General features: G+C 38.6%; 1 protein-coding gene across 3 annotated transcripts in view; it reads right to left on the bottom strand.

Moving 5' to 3' along the window:
- PPIG (peptidylprolyl isomerase G) overlaps positions 1-12,867 on the bottom strand; it is a 53,850-nt gene that overhangs the window by 11,577 nt on the left and 29,406 nt on the right. The gene's annotated exons all lie outside the window — the stretch shown is intronic.

The following is a 12,867-nucleotide window of genomic DNA, read 5'->3' on the forward strand; positions in this document are numbered from 1 at the left end:
AGGCTCCACACCCAGCATGGAGTCTGATATGGGGCTTGACCTCTCAACCCTGGGCCAAAATCAAGAGTTGATTAACCAACTGAGCCACCCAGGCGCCCCTGTATGCTGTATTCTTAAAATAAGTGAGAGAGGGGCACCTGGGTGGCTCAGTGGGTTAAAGCCTCTGCCTTCGGCTCAGGTCATGATCTCAGGGACCTGGGATCGAGTCCCACATCAGGCTCTCTGCTCTGCAGGGAGCCTGCTTCTTCCTCTCTCTCTCTCTCTCTCTGCCTGCCTCTCTGCCTACTTGTGATCTCTGTCAAATAAATAAATAAAATCTTAAAAAAAATAAGTGAGAGAAAGAATATTAAGAAAATCATAAGAAAGAAAAACACATTTACCGGTATTATACTGTATTTATGTATTTTTAAAATTCCATGTATAGGAGGGAGGAGTCAAGATGGTGAAGTAGCAGGCTGAGACGACATCAGGTAGCAGGAGATCAGCTAGATAGCTTATCAAACCATTCCGAACACCTACAAATCCAACAGGAGATTGAAGAGAAGAGGAGCAACAATTCTAGAAACAGAAAACTGACCACTTTCTGAAAGGCAGGACCGGCAGAGAAGTGAATCCAAAGCGACGGGAAGATAGACTGCGGGGGGAGAGGCTGGCTCCTGGCAAGCAGCGGAGCAAGGGAGCACAAAATCAAGACTTTTAAAAGTCTGCTCCACTGAGGGACATTGCTCCAGAGGCTAAGACGGAATGAAGCCCACACGGGGACAGCGTGGCCTCAGGTCCCGCGGGGTCACAGAAGGATCGGGGGTGTCTGAGTGTCGCAGAGCTCGCAGGTTATTAGAGCAGGGAAGCCGGCTACAGAGACAGAGTCGAGAAGTGAGCTCTCAGCTCTCAGATTGCACCATAATCCGTGGCACAGGCCACTGCTCTGTGAGTGGGGTCCCCACAAGATCCGGGGAGATCCCCCTTAGAAGAGCTCAGGGATCTGCGGGATTCAGAGACTCCAGGTGGAGCTGTGTGCCAGAGACAGATACGCTTGGTCACAGGCTGGGTGAGCTGGGAGCGCAGCCCGAGGCCAGGGAGATGGGAGTGATTGAGTGCTTTTCTCTGAGGGCGCACTGAGGAGTAGGGCCCCGAGTTCTCCGCTCCTCCGGGCCGGAAACTGGGAGGCTGCCATTTTCATTCCCGTCCTCTGGAACTCTACGGAAAGCATTCAGAGAACAAAAGCTCCCAAAAGCTAACCCAAGGGGATTACTTAGCCCGGCCCCTGTTAAGGGCAGTGCAATTCCCCCTCGGGCAAAGACACTTGAGAATCACTACAACAGGCCCCTCCCCCAGAAGACCAACAAGAAATCCAGCTAAGACCAAGTTCACTTATCAAGAAGAACAGCGGAATTCCAGAGGAGGAGAAAGCAAAGCATGGAATTCATGGCTTTCTCCCCATGATTCTTTAATCTTCAAAGTTGATTAATTTTTTTAATTTTATTTTTTCCTTATGCTAAATTTTTAAAAACTTTTACCCTTTCCTCTTTTAACATTTTTAAACTAGTTTATCTTAACAATACCTTTCATTAAAAAAAAACTAATCTTTTTTGAACCTTCATTATTATTGTCATATTTTATCCTTCATCGTATCTAACTTTATTTTTTGTATACACATAGGGTTTTTTCTTCTAAAAATTTGGGGTACAACTTCTAATAGATCAAAATACACCCTAAATCTACCACCGGACTTCTAGTCTCCAGCCCGAGCAAATTCTCTCCACCTTCATTTCTCTGTTCTCCCAACCAACTTACCTTATCAACTCCCTTTTTTGGAAATTTTAAAAAATATATTTTTTTCATCTTTCTAGTCATATTCCATCCCTTCATTGTGTTTACCCTTATATACATTTTTCATTCTTTAAAATTTTGGAAGGTAGTTATTTCTAGGAGACCAAAATACTCCCAAAATTAAGTGGGTGACCCTGTTTTAGTCAACAGTCTAATATATATATATATTTTTTTCTTTTGTATATTTTTTCTTTATTTGTTTTCTTTTTTTAATTTCTTTTTTCTGAACTTCTTTTTACTCCCTTTCTGCCCCCCACGATTTGGGGTCTCTTCTGATTTGGTTAAAGCACATTTTCCTGGGGTCTTGGCCACCCTTTTAGTATTTTATTTACTCCTTCATATATTCTTATCTGGACAAAATGACAAGGTGGAAAAACTCACCACAAAAAAAAGAACAAGAGGCAGTACCGAAGGCTAGGGACCTAATCAATACAGACATGGTTAATATGTCAGATTTAGAGTTCAGAATGACAATTCTCAAGGTTCTAGCCGGGCTCGAAAAAGGCATGGAAGGTATTAGAGAAACCCTGTCCAGAGAAATAAAAGCCCTTTCTGGAGAAATAAAAGAACTAAAATCTAACCAAGTTGAAATCAAAAAAGCTATTAATGAGGTGCAATCAAAAATGGAGGCTCTTACTGCTAGGATAAATGAGGCAGAAGAAAGAATTAGTGATATAGAAGACCAAATGACAGAGAATAAAGAAGCTGAGCAAAAGAGAGACAAACAACTACTGGACCACGAGGGGAGAATTTGAGAGATAAGTGACACCATAAGACAAAACATTAGAATAATTGGGATTCCAGAAGAAGAAGAAAGAGAGAGGGGAGTAGAAGGTATATTGGAGAGAATTATTGGAGAGAATTTCCCTAATATGGCAAAGGGAACAAGCATCAAAATCCAGGAGGTGCAGAGAACCCCCCTCAAAATCAGTTAAGAACAGGTCCACATCCCGTCATCTAACAGTAAAATTTCCAAGTCTTAGCGACAAAGAGAAAATCCTGAAAGCAGCCCGGGACAAGAAGTCTGTAACATACAATGGTAAAAATATTAGATTGGCAGCGGAATTATCCACAGAGATCTGGCAGGCCAGAAAGAACTGGCATGACATATTCAGAGCACTAAACGAGAAAAACATGCAGCCAAGAATACTATATCTGGCTAGGCTATCATTGAAAATAGAAGGAGAGATAAAAAGCTTCCAGGACAAACAAAAACTGAAAGAATTTGCAAATACCAAACCAGCTCTACAGGAAATATTGAAAGGGGTCCTCTAAGCAAAGAGACACCCTAAAAGTAGTAGACCAGAAAGGAACAAAGACAATATACATTAAGTCACCTTACAGGCACTAAATGGCACTAAATTCATATCTCTCAATAGTTACCCTGAATGTAAATGGGCTAAATGCCCCAATCAAAAGACACAGGGTATCAGAATGGATAAAAAAACAAAACCCATCAATATGCTGCCTACAAGAAACTCATTTTAGACCGAAAGACATCTCCAGATTTAAAGTAAGGGGGTAGAAAAGAATGTACCATGCTAATGGACATCAGAAGAAAGCTGGGGTGGCAATCCTTGTATCAGATCAATTAGATTTTAGACAAAGACTATAATAAGAGATGAGGAAGGACACTATATCATACTCAAAGGGTCTGTCCAACAAGAAGATCTAACAATGTTAAATATCTATGTCCCTAACGGGGAGCAGCCAACTATACAAACCAATTAATAACAAAATCAAAGAAACACATTGACAATAATACAGTAATAGTAGGGGACTTTAACACTCCCCTCACTGAAATGGACACATCATCCAAGCAAAAGATCAACAAGGAAATAAAGGCCTTAAATGACACAATGGACCAGATGGAATCACAGATATATTCAGAACATTCCATCCCAAAGCAAAAGAATACACATTCTTCTCTAGTGCACATGGAACATTCTCCAGAATAGATCACATCCTGGGTCATAAATCAGGTCTCAACCAGCATCAAAAGATTGGGATCATTCCCTGCATATTTTCAGACCATAATGCTCTGAAGCTAGAACTCAATCACAACAGGAAATTTGGAAAGAAACCAAATACATGGAGACTAAACAGCATCCTTCTAAAGAATGAATGGGTCAACCAGGAATTTAAAGAAGAACTGAAAAAATTCATGGAAACAAATGATAATGAAATCACAACGGTTCAAAATCTGTGGGACACAGCAAAGGCAGTCCTGAGCGGAAAATATATAGCGATACAAGCCTTTCTCAAGAAACAAGAAAGGTCTCAAATACACAACCTAACCCTACACCTAAGGGAGCTGAAGAAAGAACAACAAAGAAAGCCTAAACCCAGCAGAAGAGAAATAATAAAGATCAGAACAGAAATCAATGAAATAGAAACCAAAAAAACCAATAGAACAAATCAACGAAACTAGGAGCTGGTTCTTTGAAAGAATTAGTAAGATTGATAAACCCCTGGCTAGACTTATCAAAAAGAAAAGAGAAAGGACCCAAATAAATAAAATCATGAATGAAAGAGGAAAGATCACAACCAACACCAAAGAAATACAAACAATTGTAAGAACATATTATGAGGAACTCTACACCAACAAATTTGACAATCTGGAAGAAATGGATGCATTCCTAGAGACATACAAACTACCAAAAGTGAACCGGAAGAAATAGAAAACCTGAAGAGACCCATAACCAGTAAGGAGATTGAAACAGTCATCAAAAATCTCCAAACAAACAAAAGCCCAGGGCCAGACGGCTTCCCAGGGGAATTCCACCAAACATTTATTTATTTATTTATTTATTTATTTATTTTAATATTTATTTATTTGACACAGAGAGATCACAAGTAGGCAGAGAGGCAGGCAGAGTGAGAGGGGGGAAGCAGGGGGGAAGCCGCCGAGCAGAGAGTCCAATGCGAGGCTCGATCCCAGGACCCTGGAATCATGACCTGAGCTGAAGGCAGAGGCTTTAATCAACTGAGCCACCCAGGCGCCCCTCCACCAAACATTTAAAGAAGAATTTATTCCTATTCTTCTGAAACTGTTCCAAAAAAATAGAAATAGAAGGAAAACTTCCAAACTCATTTTATGAGGCCAGCATCACCTTGATCCCAAAACCAGACAAGGAATCCATCAAAAAAGAGAATTACAGACCAGTATCCTTGATGAACACAGATGCGAAAATTCTCACCAAAATACTAGCCAATAGGATCCAACAGTACATTAAAAGGATTATTCACCACGACCAAGTGGGATTTATTCTAGGGCTGCAAGGTTGGTTCAACATCCGCAAATCTATCAATGTGATACAATACATTAATAAAAGAAGGAACAAGAACCATATGATACTCTCAATAGATGCTGAAAAAGCATTTGACAAAGTACAGCATCCCTTCCCGATCAAAACTCTTCAAAGTGTAGGGATAGAGGGCACATACCTCAATATTATCAAAGCCATCTATGAAAAACCTACCGCAAATATCATTCTCAATGGAGAAAAACTGAGAGCTTTTCCTCTAAGGTCAGGAACACGGCAGGGATGTCCATTATCACCACTGTTATTCAACATAGTACTAGAAGTCCCAGCCTCAGCAATCAGACAACAAAAAGAAATTAAAGGCATCCAAATCGGCAAAGAAGAAGTCAAACTATCACTCTTTGCAGATGATATGATACAATATGTGGAAAACCCAAAAGACTCCAATCCAAATCCGCTAGAACTTGTACAGGAATTCAGTGAAGTGTCAGGATATAAAATCAATGCACAGAAATCAGTTGCATTTCTTTACACCAACAACAAGACAGAAGAAAGAGAAATTAAGGAGGCAATCCCATTTACAATTGCACCCAAAACTATAAGATACCTAGGAATAAACCTAACCAAAGAGGCAAAGAATCTATACTCAGAAAACTATAAAGTACTCATGAAAGAAATTGGGAAGACACAAAGAAATGGAAAAATATTCCATGCCCATGGACTGGAAGAACAAATACTGTGAAAATGTCTATGCTACCCAAAGAAATCTACACATTTAATGCAATCCCTATCAAAATCCCATCCATTTTTTTCAAAGAAATGGAACAAATAATCCTAAAATTTATATGGAACCAGAAAAGACCTTGAATAGCCAAAGGAATATTGAAAAAGAAAGCCAAAGTTGGGGGCATCACAATTCCGGACTTCAAGCTCTAGTACAAAGCTGTCATCATCAAGACAGTATGGTACTGGCACAAAAACAGACAATTAGATCAGTGGAACAGAATAGAGAGCCCAAAAATAGACCCTCAACTCTATGGTCAACTAATCTTCAACAAAGCAGGAACAAATGTTCAATGGAAAAAAAGACAGCCTCTTCAACAAATGGTGTTGGAAAAATTGGACAGCCACATGCAGGAAAATGAAATTGGACCATTTCCTCACACCACACACGAAAATAGACTGAAAATGGATGAAGGACCTCAATGTGAGAAAGGAATCCATCAAAATCCTTGAGGAGAACACAGGCAGCAACTTCTTTGACCTCAACCACAGCAACTTCTTCCTAGGAACATCACCAAAGGCAAGGGAAGCAAGGGCAAAAATGAACTATTGGGACTTTGTCAAGATCAAAAGCTTTTGCACAGCAAAGGAAACAGTTAACAGAACCAGAAGACAACTAACAGAATGGGAGAAGATATTTGCAAACGACATATCAGATAAGGGGCTAGTATCCAAAGTCTATAAAGAACTTATCAAACTCAACACCCAAAGAACAAATAATCCAATCAAGAAATGGGCAGAGGACATGCACAGACATTTCTGCAAAGAAGACATCTAGATGGCCAACAGACACATGAAAAAGTGCTCCACATACTCGGCATCAGTGATGTACAAATCAAAACTACAATGAGATACCACCTCACATCAGTCAGAATGGCTAAAATTAACAAGTCAAGAAATGACAGATGCTGGCGAGGATGCGGAGAAAGGGGAACACTCCTACACTGTTGGTGGGAATGCAAGCTGGTGCAACCACTCTGGAAAACAGCATGGAGGTTCCTCAAAGTTTAAAATAGAGCTACCTTACGACCCAGCAATTGCACTACTGGGTATTTACCCTAAAGATACAAATGTAGTGATCCAAAGGAGCACTTGCACCCGAACGTTTATAGCAGCAATGTCCAAAATAGCCAAACTATGGAAAGAAACCAGACGTCCATCAACAGATGAATGGATAAAGAAGATGTGGTATATATATACAATGGAATACTTGCAGCCACCAAAAGAAATGAAATCTTGCCATTTGTGACAACGTGGATGGATCTAGAGGGTATTATGCTTAGCAAAATATGTCAATCAGAGAAACACAACTATCATATGATCTCCCTGACATGAGGAAGTGGAGATGCAACGTGGGGGGTTTGGGGGTAGGAAAAGAATAAATAAAACAGAATGGGATCGAGAGGGAGACAAACCATAAGAGACTCTTACTGTCACAAAACAAACTGAGGGTGACCGGGGGGAGGGGGGTAGGGAGAGGGTGGGGGGTTTGTGGACATTGGGGACGGTGTGTGATATGGTGAGTGCTGTGAAGTGTGTAAACCTGACGATTCACAGACCTGTACCCCTGGGGCTCATAATACATTATATGTTTATTTAAAAAAAAATCCATGTATAAATGGATTCATGGAGTTCACACCAATGTGGCTTAAAGTTCAACTGTATGTTTAACTGAATAGTATATAGATAGGTATATAATATGATGGGCAGGAATGAAGATTGTAGAGTACATGGTAAGTTCCATAGTAAACTTATAAGGCATGCACTTTCCCTCAAAGAGTTTAGGGTCTATTTGGAACATCAGACCAACAACTTGTGCATTCAATAGCAAATAGCATCAGAAAATATACACTTAAGTAGTAAATTTTCTAGAAACTCTTGACTATAAATTGTATAAGTATCTAGAAGTGAGTACAGCCAATAAACACAAGAGTAAAGTAGAAAGGCTTTCAAGAAGTAAAGTCAGTTCCGCTGTTACACAACTTATGTATTCCTATAAATCATTATGCTGCGTATGAAAAATTACACAATAAAAACTACATGGCTTATGGGAAAAATGGGGAAAGGGGTGCAAACTCAAGAACTTCAATGATATAAAAAATAGGACAGGAAACTAATAAAAATGGCAGTAGGGTTTTACACATGTTAAATGGTTAATACATAAATACAACAATAAATGTGGCACTCATTTGGAAAAAACCTAGGGTGGGGCGCCTGGGTGGCTCAGTCCATAAGCATCTGCCTTTGGCTTGGGTCATGATCCCAGGGTCCTGGGATCAAGCCCCACATCAGGATCCCTGCTTGGCCGGAAGCCTGCTTCTCCCTCTCCCACTCCCTCTGCCTGTGTTCCGTCTCTTGCTGTGTCTCTCTCTGTCAAATAAATAAATAGAAGCTTTAAAAAGAAGAAGAAAAAGAAAAAACCTAGGGTTCACTTGTGGCAATGAATATTAGGGGGCTATAACTTGTGAGTTACTGTAAAGATAGTGAAAGAGGGTGAGCTAAAATCAGATGGAAGGTTTCAGCAATAGATTGTGCTTGGGTGTGACTCATAACACAAGTAATTAACTGTGATAGTTTAGTTGATGTTTAAGTGTGTGTAATGTGTAATTTTTGTGTATTCCTGTGAAGCTGTTCACCTGGGTATAATTTTCTGCATTTACCTAATGCTTCTTGTAAACAAGATCATGTATAAGCAAAAGTCAAAAGAGGTGTTACAATCAAATTGTTTTCTAATATACCAATTGAATAAAACAAAAACATGTTTTCAAACAGTATAGGAGAACTGACTATATTATACTAAGACTTCATAGGAGTAGGAAAAGTGGGAAGTAGTATCTTTACTCTCAAAATGCTAATAAGCACTGAACAGAAGTCCCCTTACAGGTGTAATTAAGAATGAGCAGACTATAACCAAGTTGGTAAAAGACCTGCACTCTAAAACTATAAAACACTGATGAAAGAAACTGAATATCAAACAAATGGAAAGACAGTCCATGCTCAGGGTTTGGAAGAATAGATACCATTAAAATGTCCATACTACCCAAAGCAATCTATAGATTTAACGCAAATCCTTCTGAAATATCAAGAACTTTTTTCACAGAACTGGAAAAACAATCCTAAAATCGGTATGGAACCAGAAAAGACCCTCAATAGTCAAAAGAATCTTGAAAAAGGACAAACTGAAGGCATCACAATCCCAAATTTCAAGATTTTCAAAGCTATAGTAATCAAAACAGTATAGTAGTGGCCCCCAAACAGACACAGAAATCAAAAGAACAGAACAGACAGTTCAGAAATAAACCCACAGTTATATGGTCAATTAACCTATGCCAAAGGAGGCAAGAATATACAACAGGAAAAAGACAGTGTCTTCAGCAAATGGCACTGGGAAAACTGGAGAGCTACATGTAAAGGAATGAAAACAGACCACTTTCTAACACCGTACACAAAAATAAACTCAAAATGGATTAAGGATCTAAATATGAGTTTTGAAGCCATACAAATCCTAGAAGAGAGCATAAGCAGTCATTTCTCTAACATCAGCCATAGCATCTTTTTCCTAGATACGTCTCTGGAGGCAAGGAGAACAAAAGCAAAAACTATTTAGACTACATCAAAATATAAAGCTCCTGCACAGAAAAGAAACAATCAACAAAACTAAAAGACAACTAACTGGGGTGCCTGGTGGGCTCAGACAATTAAGCGTCTGCCTTCAGCTCAGGTCATGATCCCAGGGTCCTGGGATTGAGCCCCACATCGGGCTCTCAGCTCAGCAGGCTTCCTCTCCCACTCCTCCTGCTTGTGTTCCCTCTCTCTCTGTGTCTGTCAAATAAATAAATAAAATCTTAAAAAAAAAAAAAAAGACAACCAACTGAACAGGAAAAGGTATTTGCAAATGGCATATCCAATAAAGGGTTAGTTTCCAAAATATATAGAGAACTTACACAACTCAACACCAAAAAACCCCAAATAATCCAATTAAAATTGGGCAGAAGACATGAATAGACATTTCTCCAAAGAAGACATCCAGATGGTTAAGACACATGAAAAGATGCTAAACATCACTCATTATTAGGGAAATGCAAAACAAAACCACAACGAAGTATGGACTGACTGATCATCTTTGGGAGAAGCTACACTGAAATCTTGATGTAATATTGATAGCAGATTAAAATAAAATGAATACTGTGACAAAAGACAAGCTAATAAAATAAAGAAAAAAAACACCAGATCTGTCAAAATGACTAAAATCAAAAACTCTTCAAGTGTTGGTGAGTATGTGGAGAAAAAAGAAACCTCATGCAATGATGGTGAGAATGCAAACTGTTGCAGCTACTCTGGAAAGCAGTATGCAGGTTCCTCAAAAAATTAAAAATAGGATTATCACATGATCCAGTAATTTCACTATTTCACTATTCACTAATTTCACTATTGGGTATTTACTGCCAAAATACAAAAGCACTAATTTGAAAAGATACATAAACCCCTGTTTATTGAAGCATTATTTCAAACAGTGAAATTATGGAAGCTGCCCAAGTGTCCATTGACAGATGAATGGACAAAAATGTGGCATATATGGAATGGAGTATTACTGAGCCATAAAAAAGAATGAAATCTTGTCATTCACAACAACACAGATAGATCTACAGGGTATAATACTAAGTAAAATAAGTCAGTCAGTGAAAGACAAATACTGTATACTCTTGTATTGTATACAATACAAGTATTGTATACAAATACAAGTATTGTATACAAATACTCTTGTGGAATTTAAGAAACAAAACAAATGAACAAGAAAGAGACAAATCAAAAACCACCTCCTTTTAAACAGAGAACTGATGGTTACCAGAGTGTGTTTGTGGGGTGGGGGGTGGGAGGTGGGAGGTGGGAGGTGGGAGTGGGATGGGTCAAATAGGTGAAAAGAATTAAAAATACACTTATCATGATGAGCAATGAGTAATGTATAGAATTGGTGAAGCACTATATTGTACATCTGAAACTAAGAGAATACTGTATGTTAATTACACTGGAATTAAAATCAATCAAGTTCTGAAATTTCAGAAAGAAAAAACAGTATAATGGGTAAAAGAATAGAATCCGTTCATGTAACTGTAAATGATTCTTTTTTTTTTTAAAGATTTTTTTTTTTTATTTATTTGACAGACAGAGATCACAAGTAGGCAGAGAGGAAGGCAGAGAGAGACAGAGAAGCAGGTTCCCTGCTGAGCAGAGAGCCTGATTCAGGGCTTGATCCCGGGATCCTGGGATCATGACCTGAGCCCAAGGCAGAGGCTTTAACCCACTGAGCCACCTAGGCGCCCCACTATAAATGATTCTTAAATTAAAAGATGCTAGGGGTGCCAGGGTGGCTCAGTCAGTTAAGTATCCAACTCTTGGTTTCAGCTCAGGTCATGATCCCAGGGTCATGAGATGAACCCTGGAATCTGCTTAAAGATTCTCTCCCTCTGCCCTTCCCCAACCAACTGCTAAAAATAAATAAATCTTAAAAAAGAAAAAAGATGCTAATATCAAACACCTTAGAGAAATGCCAGTTAGTGGTGCCTGGGTGGCTCAGTTGTTAAGCACCTGCCTTCAGCTCGGGTCATGATTCCAGGGTCCTAGGATCGAGACATATGTCAGGCTCCCTGCTCAATGGGGAATCTGCTTCTCTCTCTCTCACTCCCCCTGCTCCTGTTCCCTCTCTCGCTGTCTGTCAAGTAAATAAATAAAATCTTCAAAAAAAATTAAATAAAAAGAGAAATGCCAATTAAAACTAGCTGAAAAAAAATCCCACCTATTACTAGGCTGACAAAGATTAAAGAGTTTGACAATACATGGCTTTGCAAAGTATATAAGGGGAACTAATTTTCTTATATTCAATGGCAGTGTCTACCAAAATTATAAATGCATGACCCCTATAATCTATTAAACCCATTTTTAGGAATTTATCCTCTGTAATTTATTAATTCCATTTTAGAAATATGACCAAAATTCACATACATTTAGAATGATACACAAAATGTGGGAATGAAAATTGATGGGCAGAGAATGGAAGGAGACTTTTCATTGACTATCCTTTCTGGCCTCTAAATGTTGAACGAAATGAATATATTTAAATTTAAAAAAATTGTAGATACTAGGATGTCTGGGTGGCTCAGTTGGTTAAGCAGATTCCTTCAGCTGAGTTCATGATCCTGGGGTCCTGGGATCGAGCCTGGAGTTAGGGTCCCTGCTTAATGGAGAGTATGCTTCTCCCTCTCCCATTGCCCCTGACTCGTGTTCACTCTCGCTCACTCTCTCTCTCAAATAAAATCTTAAAAAATAATAATAAAAAGCTAAAAACTGTAGATATTTTAAAACTTCCAAGTTGGACAACAATGGTTTCATCCTGTAAAAAATCCTCCTATACTTGCCTAACCACTTAACAATCTGTTCCAAAGTATCTGTAACAAACATGTAAGTATTCTTAAGGTCAAATTAAACACTACTCGAAGCAAAATGACAAGGCAAGTTATGAAAAGGAATTACAAAGAGTAATAACACTTTCAGCTTTGGGGCCATATCTGGATAATTTTTTTAGATTATGTAGTTTTCTTATCATCAGGAAAAAGAACTTCCCAAACCTATTCACAGACCATTCTGGGGGCTAGGGTAGGGTGTAGTGTAATCTTATTAATTAGGTCTTGACTCTACTAGTATGATATTAAGGTAAAACAAAAACAAAAACAAACAAAACAAGCTCCAGAACATTTTGCTTCTAAAAATCTTAGGTAAAAAAAAAAAATGCTGCCTTATTCATTTTTATTTAAGATCTATAGATTTTTCGTCAATGAATTTCATGTGAAACCTTTGTATTGAAGTAAATTTCTAGGGCACCATCAAATACAATTCAAGAACAGAACAGAAATTAAAGAACAGAACTACTAAAATAGGTTTCCATTAGATATTTTCATTTCATATTACTGGTCTCATCTGACACTTGCTAAGT

Source organism: Martes martes (assembly GCF_963455335.1).
Source record: "Martes martes genome assembly, chromosome: 3".
Classification (NCBI taxonomy): domain Eukaryota; kingdom Metazoa; phylum Chordata; class Mammalia; order Carnivora; family Mustelidae; genus Martes; species Martes martes.